Source organism: Arvicanthis niloticus, chromosome 2 (genome assembly GCF_011762505.2).
Source record: "Arvicanthis niloticus isolate mArvNil1 chromosome 2, mArvNil1.pat.X, whole genome shotgun sequence".
Taxonomy (NCBI): domain Eukaryota; kingdom Metazoa; phylum Chordata; class Mammalia; order Rodentia; family Muridae; genus Arvicanthis; species Arvicanthis niloticus.
The window spans coordinates 122,368,908-122,381,079 of NC_047659.1; the positions used below are offsets into that span (position 1 = coordinate 122,368,908).

The 12,172-nt window shown below is 41.6% G+C and overlaps 1 protein-coding gene across 11 annotated transcripts in view; it reads left to right on the forward strand.

Moving 5' to 3' along the window:
- The first annotated feature begins 980 nt into the window (after positions 1-980).
- Positions 981-12,172, forward strand: part of Tpx2 (TPX2 microtubule nucleation factor) — a 41,999-nt gene continuing 30,807 nt past the window's right edge. For 3 of the 11 annotated variants that reach the window (XM_034496959.2, XM_076929995.1, XM_034496962.2), the window contains exons 1-2: positions 981-1,113; positions 6,737-6,797. The gene's annotated coding sequence lies outside the window, so the exon portion shown is untranslated. Of the gene's footprint in view, positions 1,114-1,137; positions 1,319-6,736; positions 6,846-12,172 lie in introns of those variants that run through there. The other 8 variants (XM_034496961.2, XM_076929996.1, XM_076929990.1 and 5 more) reach the window with 7 other exon arrangements.

A 12,172-nucleotide genomic window follows, 5' to 3' on the forward strand; every position in this document is an offset into this window, starting at 1 on the left:
GGATTAAAGGCATGTGCCAGCACCTCCACCTTTTTTTAAAAAATTATTTTTTTATGTATATGAGTACACTGTAGCTGTCTTCAGACACACCAGAAGAGAGCATCAGATCCCATTACAGATGGTTGTGAGCCACCATGTGGGTGCTGGGAATTGAATTCAAGACCTCTGGAAGAGTAGTTATTGCTCTTAACCACTGAGCCATCTCTTCAGCTTACCCCGCCTTTTTTATTTTTATTTATTTATTTATTTATTTATTTATTTTTATTTATTTTGATACAGCTTTTTCTGAGACAAAAAAAAAGGCCTTCCTATGGAGCCCTGACAGGCTTGGAACTTTCCGTGCAGACCAGCCTGACCTAGGGCTTAGAATGCATAGATTCATTCTGTTTCTGCCTCCTGAATGATGGGATCAAAGACCTGGGCTACCACACTGGGTTTATTGTAGGAAACACATTCATAGACATAGAGAGAACAATCTTTAAAAACTAAAACATTTCCTTCCATGACTTCCATGACGCCTAGGACGCAGTCTACTGCTTTTATATACTTAAATGGTTCTTTTCATTTCATCTAGTTTCTAGACTCTAGTACCAATTCTTTGAATTAAGTAGGAACAAGCCTAGCATGATGAGACACATCTGAAATCCCTGCACTTGGGACGTGGGGAGGCAGAAGGATCAAAAGTTTAAAGTCATCTTCAGTTACACTGAGGATTCAGGTAAGCTTGGACTCCAAGTGGCCCTGTCACAAACCAAAACAAACAAAAACTCACTACTCTAACAATCCCTAATCAAAACCAAATAGGAGCAGAGGATTCTGGGTTTTGTAGTCTAGTCGTTTCAATGCGCCACCATCCGAGCAGGAGACTACATTTCTCTCAAGGCGCTCGGGCCAGTGTTCATCTTGTCCCGCCTCCTAACTTCCGGCGTCGCTGAATTTTCAGAGGCCAGTCAGCGGGCCGGGTTTGTTAGCTTCCGGCTCTCTGATTGGTGCATTCGATCGGGTGTCTGAGTTCAAATTTTCAACCGTACCAGTTGAGTCCAGGAGCGGTCGGTCGTGAGGCGCCGGACTCTTAGAGTTGGTGCAAACTGAAGTCGGGAAAATAACGTGAAGGTGAGAGGAGGCAGCGGTGCACCGGGGGCCATTCCTCCAGGTTTCTGAGAAGGCAGGGAAGTCCTCGGGGCGGGCCCGGACAGCCTAGACAGCGCGCGGGCTTTGGGCGCCGGTGACCGGACTTCGGGGTGAAGTCTCAGAATCGGCGTCGGTATTCCTGGGAACCCCGGATCAGAGGCTGCTCCAGGCTGTCAGCCACTAGACGGTAACGACTGTTGGTATAAGCACTGTTCTCAGTGTCCGCACCAAGCTTATTTATTGAGCGCTCCTAGCATTACTTTAGGAAAGGAAGTCGAGGTCTAGTGGGTGGAAATAGCCCTGCCATTAAATAGCTTTGGTGGAGAAAAACGGATGTGATCACCACCAACTGCGTTTGTCTGGGATAGCAAAGTACATTTGGTGTCGTGCCAACACAATTGAGGTAGAGTTTAATTCCATTTTGATTGTCTTCTGTTTGGAAAATGAGATTCATTTTATGTTATTCTTATTGCCCGCTCTCTTTGTATCAAACACTAGGTGTTTCTGTCTTTTTATCGTCCTTTCTTGGGACATTTATAGATTGGAGGGGAAGAAAAGCTGTGGCCCAGATCTATAATATTGTGGGTTGGGCTTACACCCTATTTTCCTGATATGTAATCACATTTAATTTTCTCAGTAGTAGCAAGGACTCCTACCAATTTCCTCTTTATGTACGTGTGTGTATGTGTGTATATATTTCTGTCTCATCCTTACCTTGTATCTTCACATCCTTTGTCTTTATTTGCCCTTTTCTCCTATTATAAAACAATTAAAGAACTATTTGGTAATATAGTAAAAATATTGGTTTTGCTGTTGTTTTGAGACAGGATCCCTTTACATATATCCCTGGCTGTCCTAGAACTCACTATGTTGACCAGGCTGGTATCAAACTCACAGAGATCTGCCTGCCCTTGCCTCCCAGGTTCTGCGATTAAAGGTGTGTGTCACCATGCCTAGTTAGTAAGAATATTCTTGTGTGTGGCCTCAGTGTATTTTAACACCTGTCAAGTTGCACCAGATTATACTGTTCTTTTCTTGGTTGGTTTGTGTCTCTTCAGTAGTGTCATGTTGTCATTTTTAGTTCAAAATTTTTGTGGTCTACAGCTAATTGGACCAACTGATTGACCTTTGAGAGTATATTATGTGCTTATGTGATTTTTAGATTCTATATGTATACAGATACATAATGTATTCAAGTTTTTTCTGATATACTTGAAATCAAAATGGTTGATTCTTTGTGTGTGTGTGTGGGGGGGTGGGGGGTAGGGGTTTGAACCCAATATTTTGCACATGGTAGAGGAGGGTGCCTGGGATGCTTTGTTGTGTGTGTGTGTGTGTGTGTGTGTGTGTGTGTGTGATAATGATTACTGTTGAGATAGGGTCTTGTGTAGCCCCTGTGGGCCTGAAAGGCTGTTCTTTTTTTTTAATAGTTTATTTATTTTATGTGTTTTGCCTACATATACGTCTGTCTGATGGTGTTGGATTCCCTGGAACTAGAGTTACAGGCAGTTGAGAACTGCCATGTGGGTGCTGGGAATTGAACCTGGGTCCTTTGGAAGAGCAGCCAGTGCTCCTAACCACTGGGCATCTCTCCAGCCTGCATAGGCTGTTCTTGAACTCCTAATCCTCTTTCCTTCACTGTCAGAGTGTTGGGTTTATGGGTGTGTACCACTATACCCAGTGCTAGAGATTGTGCCTAGGGCTTAAACTAAGCAAGAACTCTACCAATTTCTATGAGTAAGACAGAATCTGTGTAAGTTATTATTATGTAGATGAATGCATTTGTTTTGGTTTACAATTATTCAGGCAATTTAGAAGTAGAGATGGATGAGACTTAGAAGAGGGAAGGTTGGATTTCTGAAGTGTCTGGGATACAAACTGTCTCTCAGAGAGCAGGGTTTGGCTAAACAGGGACAAGAACAACCCAGGCCGCATATATGTTGAATTGGATGTCTAGGAAGGCCCTGTCTAAGTTGGCAGCAAAATAGCAAGTGTGGAAAACTAGATCATAGTAATGTGAAGTTTGCTAGCATGCAAGTGAAAACATTCCTCTGGCTGGTTTATGCTACTGTGCTCATTAGAACCAAATTCTCATCAGATTATCTTGCAGATCCAGTTAAGTTTGGTCAAGGAAAAGTTATGTGGAAAAGTCCTTTGTTTCTTGTTTTTGTATCAGGAGAGACTGAATTCTACTTTCCCTTTATATTTTTATAAATTCTCTACAATATGAGCCTACACACCTAGCTTTTTCCCTTTTCTTCTTCTTCTTCTTTTTTTTTTTTTTGCTTTTTGAGACAGGGTTTCTCTGTGTAGCCCTGGCTGTCCTGGAACTCACTCTGTAGACCAGGCTGGCCTCCAACTCAGAAATCTGCCTGCCTCTGCCTCCCAAGTGCTGGGATTAAAGGTGTGCGCCACCAGTGCCCGGCTCTTCCCTTTTCAAAAAAAATTATTTTAACTTTTGGGAGAAGAACAGAGAGGAGAATTTATGTATCATTTCACAAAGGTGGTGGGTTTTTTTTTTTTTTTTTTTTTTTTTTTTTAATTTTTTTTTTTGTTTTTGCCATGGTAGCAGTTAGGAAGCAGAACTGATAATGGTGTGATTGACTAGCTTGAGTTATATATATATACTCTGATTTATTATATGTTATTACACACACACACACACACACACACACACACATGATTTATTAAAAAGATTTACAGGCTGTAGCCCAGCTAGTCCAGTAATGGGTGTCTACCAATAGAAGGCTCAAGGATCCAGTAGTTGTTCAGGCTGGATGCCTCAGCTGGGCTCTAATGCCAGTGAAGGAATGGACTTGCCATTGAGAGCAAGCAGGCAAAGAGAGCAAGCTTTCTTTCATGTCCTTTATATAGGCTGTTAACAGAAGGTATGGTCCAGATTAATAGGTGGATCTTCCAACTTTAAAGATCTGAATTAAAGATGTATTTTTCTATCTCAAGAGATTCCTATTAAAAGCAGGTCTTCCCACCTCAAATGATTTAATTAAGGGGGGAAAAAAACCGTCACAGGTGTACCCAGCTGTTTGGATTTTAGTTAATTCTAGATGTAGACACACCTTTACAGATGGTTGTGAGCCACCATGTGGTTGCTGGGACTTGAACTCAGGACCTCTGGAAGAGCAGTCATGGTTCTTCACTGTTGAGCCATCATCTCTCCAGCCTCCTTAGCAGGTATTTATAACTAGCTTCCTCTACTACCCATTTTGTATTTCCTCCTCCACCCTTAACAAGCCTTTGGTCCCTTCTTACCCTATCCAGGTGTGACTCATACCTTGATTTTTGAAGGGTCTGTGCCCTTTGTCATCCTGCCTGGATTAGACTGTTGTAGTTTCCCATAGGCTTTAACCATAGGATGTGGTAGTACCAAGAGACACCCTAAAAAATCTTCTGTACTCCAGACCTAATCTTTCTTACCTCCTCTGTGGAGAAGCAATTCAACTTTCCATTGCTAATCTGGATCAATCACCCTTCCTAACACTGTTATTCTTTTCCTCTCCTATTGGCTTAAAAGCATCAGAAACCCAAAGGGGCAAAGGGAAAATCTTCCAATTCAGTTGTTATGTTTGTTATGGCTCCTGGCCATAGAGGAGTGGCTCTGGAACCAAAACTTCTAGGCCAGCAGAACTTAGGGTCAAGAACTGGAGGCAAGAATTTTCCTAGTGGGTTACTAGTGATGACAGTACACCCATGCATGGATTTTGGCTATGGCAGAAACTGTATCATACACTGGATGCTGATTCACATCATGCATTCTGGAGAACTTTGTCCCAGCCCTCCAGACTGCTGCCAACTAACTGGTGCTGGAGGGTCATCCTATATATTTCTGTCAGGCCAGCTGCTTCAGGATGGTGGGGAACATGGTAAGGGAATCATGAATTCCATGATTGTGGGCCCACTGCCATAAGTCTCTGGCTCTGAAATGAGCCCGATCAGCCTTTCTCTAGCTATCCCTGTTTTTGCCCAGTGGACCCATGAAAAGTGTCCAGGATGGTAGAAATGGAGGTTATGCACAGGCTAACAGCATGGATTTCTACTCACCAAGGCTGACATGGGGACAGCTGCTACTGAATGCCAGATCTGCCAATAGCAGAGACCAATACTGAGCCCCAGATATGCCTGAAGTTCTGCCCATTGTGAAGATTTTCCTTTGCTATCATCATTCAGAAAGGGATTTTAATGCTATGGTTATCCACTTCTGGGTGGTGACTTCATAACATACAGAACCATCAGTAAACCAGCTCATAGTTTTCTCTACTATCAACCAATCTTGAAGCTATTGGTAACAGATGGTATTTGTAATGGAAGTAGAAACCATAGGCATTTGAGCAACTTCCTATGTAACTTGCTTATGCCTTCAGGACCTGATCACATGCATATTACTTATATTTATTTGATAATAGATTGCTGTTGTGCATGTCCTGCTTTATAACTTAGTGAGTAAGATAATACCCAGCTCATGATGACTAGACCAGGTTACATGATGGCCCATCATCAAACATTCATTCAGTTTCTATTAAGGACCAATAACAGGCAAAGAGCTATCTCTCAAAGGGAGAATAGTTGTTTGCAGATGATGGTAGAATCTTGCTCCAAAATCCCAAATGTATCTTCTGATTCATCTTGTAGAGGTCTGCCAAAGGCTCCAAACAGCATCTCCATCTGCCACCGACACCTTAAGTACTATTTGCTAGGTCATATTGTCAAGTGGTAGAGCAGCCTGTACAGCAGCCTGGGCACGTTGATGAGCCTTCTATCACAGGACCTATTCAAAGCCAGCAAAACTTTGTATAAGGGCCAAAATAACACTCCAAAGTGAAGATCTCCAGAATCCAAATGGGCCCACTAAAGTATTATACTTCCCTTTTGGTGGTGGGAGGGACCAGGTACAATAACTTACCCTTCACTTTAGAAGAAATATCTCTGCATGCCCCACACCACTGGACTCTTAAGAATTTCACTGAGGTAGAAGGCCCTTAAATTTGGTTGTATTTATTTCCCATCCTCTGATGTACATATGTTACCAACAAGTCTAAATTAGTTGCTAATTCTTGCTTACTTAGTCAATCAGCATAATGTTATCAATATAGTGGACAAATGTGATATTTTGTGGAACAGAGAAATGGTTATTTGTTATGATGTAAGTCTGCAGACTTACTATATCCTTGAGGTAAAACTGTAAAGATATACTGCTGGCATTGCCAGCTGAAAGCAAATTGCTTCTGGTGGTCCTTATGGATAGGTACTGAGAAAAAGGCATTTGCTAGATCAGTAGTTGCATATCAGGTACCAGAAGATGTGTTAATCTGCTCAAATGATACCACATCTGGTATAGCAGCCACAAATGACTCAATGCTTGATTGAGTTCTTTGTTTCTTATCTTTCTTGTTTTTCCAGACAGTTTTTCTGTAGCTCTGACTGTCCTGGAATTTACTCTGTTGAGGCTGGTCTTGAAATCATACACACCTACCTGCCTCTGCCTCCCAAGTGCTTGGATTAAAGGTGTGTACCACTACTGCCTAGCCATACACAATTTTTTAAAAAGTGTATTCTTAATTTTTTAAAAATACCTTTCAACTGTTTCCAGGTTCTTCATGAGAAGTGTCTGGCAGATTCAAGAGGCTTGAGAACTTGATTTTGGCTTTGAGGTGAGCTTATAAGAGCTAGACTCAAGAGACAAATTTACTATAGGTCAGGTATGTATCCATGGTGAGTTATGCTCAAAGGAATAAGAGAAACATTAGCATATCAGCTTCATAAATGTTTTAAATAAATGTGTCTTTTAAGCTAATACATATCTTAGAAAGAAATTCCTTAAACTTGAAAAAGTAAAACTACCCATGATCATACCTTTTAGAGAAATTATGGCTGCCTTGTGCTGCTGCGTTGGACTGAAGCCAGAACTTCACAAATCCTGTCACTGAGCTAGTCTTAACCCTTTTTGTACTTTTAATTTTTATGATTATTTTATTTTGTACATAATTTTAGTCTTATTTTATGCATATAGTATTTTGCCTATATGTGTGTCTGTATCCCTTGTCTGTCTGGTTCCCTTGGAACTGCAGTTACAGACAGTTGAGAACTACCATGTGCTCGATGGGAACCCTACTCAGGTCTTCTGCAAGAGAAGCTCATACTCATAATTACTGACTCAACTCTCCAGCTCCCTCTTTGGGACTTTCTTTTGGTGTTTTGAGAGAGTGTCTTACTATGTAGCTCTGGCTGGCTTGGAACTCACAGAGATCTGCCTGCCTCCAGAGCTCAGGGATTAAGGGTGAGTGCCCCCACACCTGGCCCTTTTTATACTTTCTGTCTTGACTCAGGGTCTCACACTGTCACCTAGACTGACTTTGAACCTGTAGTCCTCCTGTTTTCTCTCCCTGAGCAGTTAGTTACAGGTCTACCTGCTACCAGGCCTAGCTTGATTGACAGAGGTTTTTGTCTAAGTCCATATTTCAAGTAAAAAATGTTACTCTAGCTAGGTATGAGGGTGGAGTAATCTCAGACTTGTAATCTCAGACTTAGGAGGTTGAGGCAAGAGAATCAGAAGTTCCAGGCTAGCTTTGCCCACATATTCACTTCAAGACCTTTCTTTTTTTGAGATCCTGTCTCAAAAAACTAGAACAAAACAAGAACTAAGAACAAGCTGTGTTTGATGGCACATCCTATAGTTCCAGACATAGTTCCATAGAGGCGGCGGCAGAAGCATTAGGAGTTGAAGGTCATTGTCTGACTGGGCAGATAGATGTCAAGGGAGGTGTGGGGAGGGGTGAGGCCCTGAGTGAATGTGTTATTAATATGACCACACAAATAAACAAATACAAGACAGATGTGGTAGTCACACCTTTTATTTCATCACTTAAGAGGCAGAGGTAGGCAAATCTATGTAGGTTCAAGGCCAGCTTGGTCTTCATAGAGATTTCCAGAACAGCCAGGACTACATAGATAGACCCTGTCTCAAGACAAACTCAGTACAATATGATACTCATAAGGTTTTTGGTGTGTGTGTGTGTGTGTGTGTGTGTGAGAGTGTGAGTGTGTCTGTGTGTGTGCATGTGTCTGCCTGCCTGCCTGCCTGCCTCCCTCCTGTCTGCCTCCTGTCTGTGTGTGTGATGCAGGGACATGAGTACAGTGGTGTGTGTAGAGGCCAGAGGATAATTTTAGGAATTGGTTCTTCTTCCACCACAGACAGGGATTAACTCAGGTTGTCAGGTCTGACCACAGCTTCTTTACCCACCGAGCCATCTCCATTATCCTTGCTTGTTTTTTTTTTTTGAGATAAAGTCTTATAGGCTGGCCTCAAATTCTCTAGGTAGCCCAGGTTATCCAACAACTGATGGCTGTCCTGCTGCTTCAGCAACCCAAGTGCTGTGGTTCCATTCATAATGACTGGGATTGGTAAGCTCGAGAAAGAACTGAGAACACATTTGCTTGGAGTTCTGGGCAGTAGTGAACTAGAACAAGTGTCCAGTGTGTCCTGTGCTGACTTCTGAGTGTTGGGTGGTGAGGGGATTTTAAACTGGCCCAATTTTGGAAGCTTCGTCGATCTGTTTCTGTAAACAGATCTGATTTCAACATAGAAGTTAGCAAATGTGGAAACAAAGTCCATTATACTTTCTTCAGATTTAGTTTGTAAGTTTGATTTATAGTCAAAACTGGATGCAAGATATGTTGCCATTGCTGACTCTTTCTAGTTCCTTATGTACAGGGAAAAAAATGAAGATGTTTTCTCTCTGGGTAAGAGAAAATATGTGTTATGTAGTGAGGTCACTTACCCAGTGAAGGTGGGAGAGAGTGTTTGTGAGAAAATGGCCTTGCCTGGATGAAATTAGTTTAACCGACTGCTTCTAATGAAGCCTTGACTTCTGTTCACTCTCTTTATTACCACCAGGTTAGCTAGTGTTTCCTCTGTCTCACAGGCCGGTGCTGAGTGCTGGGGCTTCTCTTACTGTCTGGCTGCTTTGCTAGGAGCGCCAGCCTGCAGTTTCAGGCTCGCTTAGAATACGCTCTGTGTAGCTCCCCCACCCCTTCTGAAGCTGCACCTTTTGATTTATAGAGCTTGTCAAGGCTAGTTATTTTTGGTTGGAGGGTGAGTAAAGAGAGACAAGAGACAAGAGGTAAATTTCAGGTGAATGTAGAGAAAGGTTACGTTGCTTCTACAATCTTCTTCATGTGTATTTGTCTCCAATTTTCTTCCCCCTTCATCTGTTTCTTCCTCAGAACAAGTTAGTCATTTTTGTTTTTGTTTTTTTCTCAGACAGGGGCAATCCAGGAACTCATTCTGTAGACCAGTCCGGCCTCAAACTCAGAGATCCTCCTACTTCTGCCTCTCCAGTGCTGGGATTAAAGGCGTGCACCACCTCTGTCCACCTCAATTGTCTATTTCTTCAGGAAAAGGATTGCACATATGTGAATCATTTCAGTGTTTATTTTGGGGACCAGATGGGCTATGTGATTTGATAGGTGGTGTTTAACACACAATCTTATAAAGAACTAGTTCATATGTAGCAATTGATTCATGCATAGCATACTGGGTAGGCTTTTTTATTTAAAGAATATTTCTACTTAATTTTATTTTGTGTGGATATTTTTGCCTGCATGTATGTATGTGTACCATGTGCAAGCTAGGTGCCCATAAGTTTGAAGAAGGCAACAGATCTCCAGGAGCTAGAGTCAGAGACGAATATGAGCCACTATGTGGATGCTAGGACTCAAACCCCTGTTCTGAAAGAACAGAGAGAGTACTCTTAACCACTGAGGCATCTCTTCAGCCCTTTTTCCCCCCTCAGATTTCCTGTAGGATTATTTTGTTAGGCTGGAATCTGCTAATTCTCAGGACAAGATGGGAAACACCCGGCTGTCCTCCTTCTCCCAACCCTATCCTCAGAGAAGTTTCTGTCCCAAGAGTGCCCGCCCAAGGGCTCAGTTTTTGACCATGTATGGACACCATCCCAACTCCTAGCTGACAACATCATCACTCCTCTCTTCAATTCTATAAAATGCCCTTGCTTTATCTTGGATATGTCAATTCACTGACCTCTACTTGTAAGATTAGGTGAACCCACCCAAGGACTGCCTCCCAATAAAATTGCCTTTATCTACTTTTAATCTGGTCTGATCTGGCTTATATTTGCATCACTGAGGAAGCAAAAAAAAAAAAAAGCCTATTTTTATTAAAAGCTGTTTTTTTCTTTTTCTTTATTTAATTTTTATTTTCTTATTTTGTTGAGGCAGAGACTCACTGTAGCTCTTGGTGACCTGGAATTTGCTCTGTAGTCAGGGCTGGCCTTGAACTCAGATCCTTTGTATGTTTTTTTTTTTTTTTTTTTTTTCCCCAGTGCTGGGATTAAAGTGCCATTAAGCCCATTAACACTATTTTTCTCCTGAGAATATTTGTAGTCTTTTTAGGAATCTACACTGTGACAATTTCAGATAATTTTGAAATATAAAGTTAATTCTCTTGCTTGGCAGCTTGATTTGTTTAAGGGGATGTGGTTGACGCATCCGCCTTTTTATTTCCCCCTTCAGTGAGACCTGTTGACAGAAATTCAATCTTGATTAAGGGATGCAGGAAGGATCCAGTTCCCACCATTCGTGGGGCTCTCATTTAAACAGCTGCCTTTAGCTTTGACCTGTGTGGTATCCCACTAGGCCCCAGCAGACTTTAATTTTTGCTGTTTTGACATCCTAATATTTATTGTTTGTGGTGAGGCAGTGTTGTAAAACTGTCTTGATTTAGCAGTTACTTTGCTCTGTGTCCTGGTTCCTGCCCCCACCCAACTCCTCCTGTTTACTTCCTCACCAAGCTCAGACCCCAACCCTACTTTTGGTTATCTTCATATGCTTTGTCAGCCTTTAACAAGAGGATGAGAGTTCTCAAGGGATAACTGATTCATAGTTGTTAATTTGATTCCACTTTGAGGAGAAACAGGATATTTTTAATCATTCTTATGTTTTTCTTTGTTGAGACAAAATCTCACTTTGTAGCCTAGGCTAGCCTGGATCTCAGTACATAGGCCCAGGATGACTTCAAATTTGAGTCAGTTCTCTTGCTATAGGTTTTCAAGTGCTAGAATTACAGATGTGAGACATCATGCTCTGCTAGAGTGGCAGGGTGGCCTTCTGAGTTGGCCAAAGAAGCATTTTTAAAAAATAGGCCATTGAGCTGAAGAGATGGCTCAGTGGTTAAAAATGGTTGCTGCTTTTACAGAGGACTCAGGTTTAAATCTCAACAGCCACATGGTACTTCATAACCATCTGTAACTCCAGTTTCAGAGCATCTGATGCCCTCTTCTGACCTCTGCAGGCACCAGGCATATATGTGGTGCACATACACACATGCAAGCAAAAATCACTTGTGCAAGTTTAAAAAAAAAAAAAAAGATGAGGCTGGAGACATTGCCTTAGCAGTTAAGAGCACTGGCTGCCTTTCCAGAGGTCCTGAGTTCAATTCCCAGCAACCACATGGAGGCTCACAACCATCTGTAATGGAATCTGATGCCCTCTTCTGGAATACATGAAAACAGAATATTAATATACATAAAATGCATAGATAAATATTTAAAAATATTCATAAATACCAGAAAGAATATGTAACGTTTGGATAAGTCAAGATAGTGGTCAATTTATGAACCACAAAAATGCAAAGCAGCATTTCCAAAAAGCAATTGATTTGGAATTATTGTCAGATTATCAAAAATATTTAACAAAAGCTACAGGAATTCCAATCTTTTCTAAGTGTAAACTTAAAGAAAAATAAATGCTCAGCTAGTTAGGTAAACAATTATGTAATAATAAAGCATATTCTCAAAGAACACCAAAGCTTTATAGGGTGGTCTCTCCTACTGCAGGACTCCCAAGACCCTCACAGACTCAGCTACTAACACTCACTACTTCTTCATCCATATATTTGGATATGTGAATATGTTGCTTTTTCCTCTTTTTTGTTTCTTTGAAATCAGAGGCCGTGCAGTGGTGGCGCACGCCTTTAATCCCAGCACTTGGGAGGCTGAGACAGGCGGAT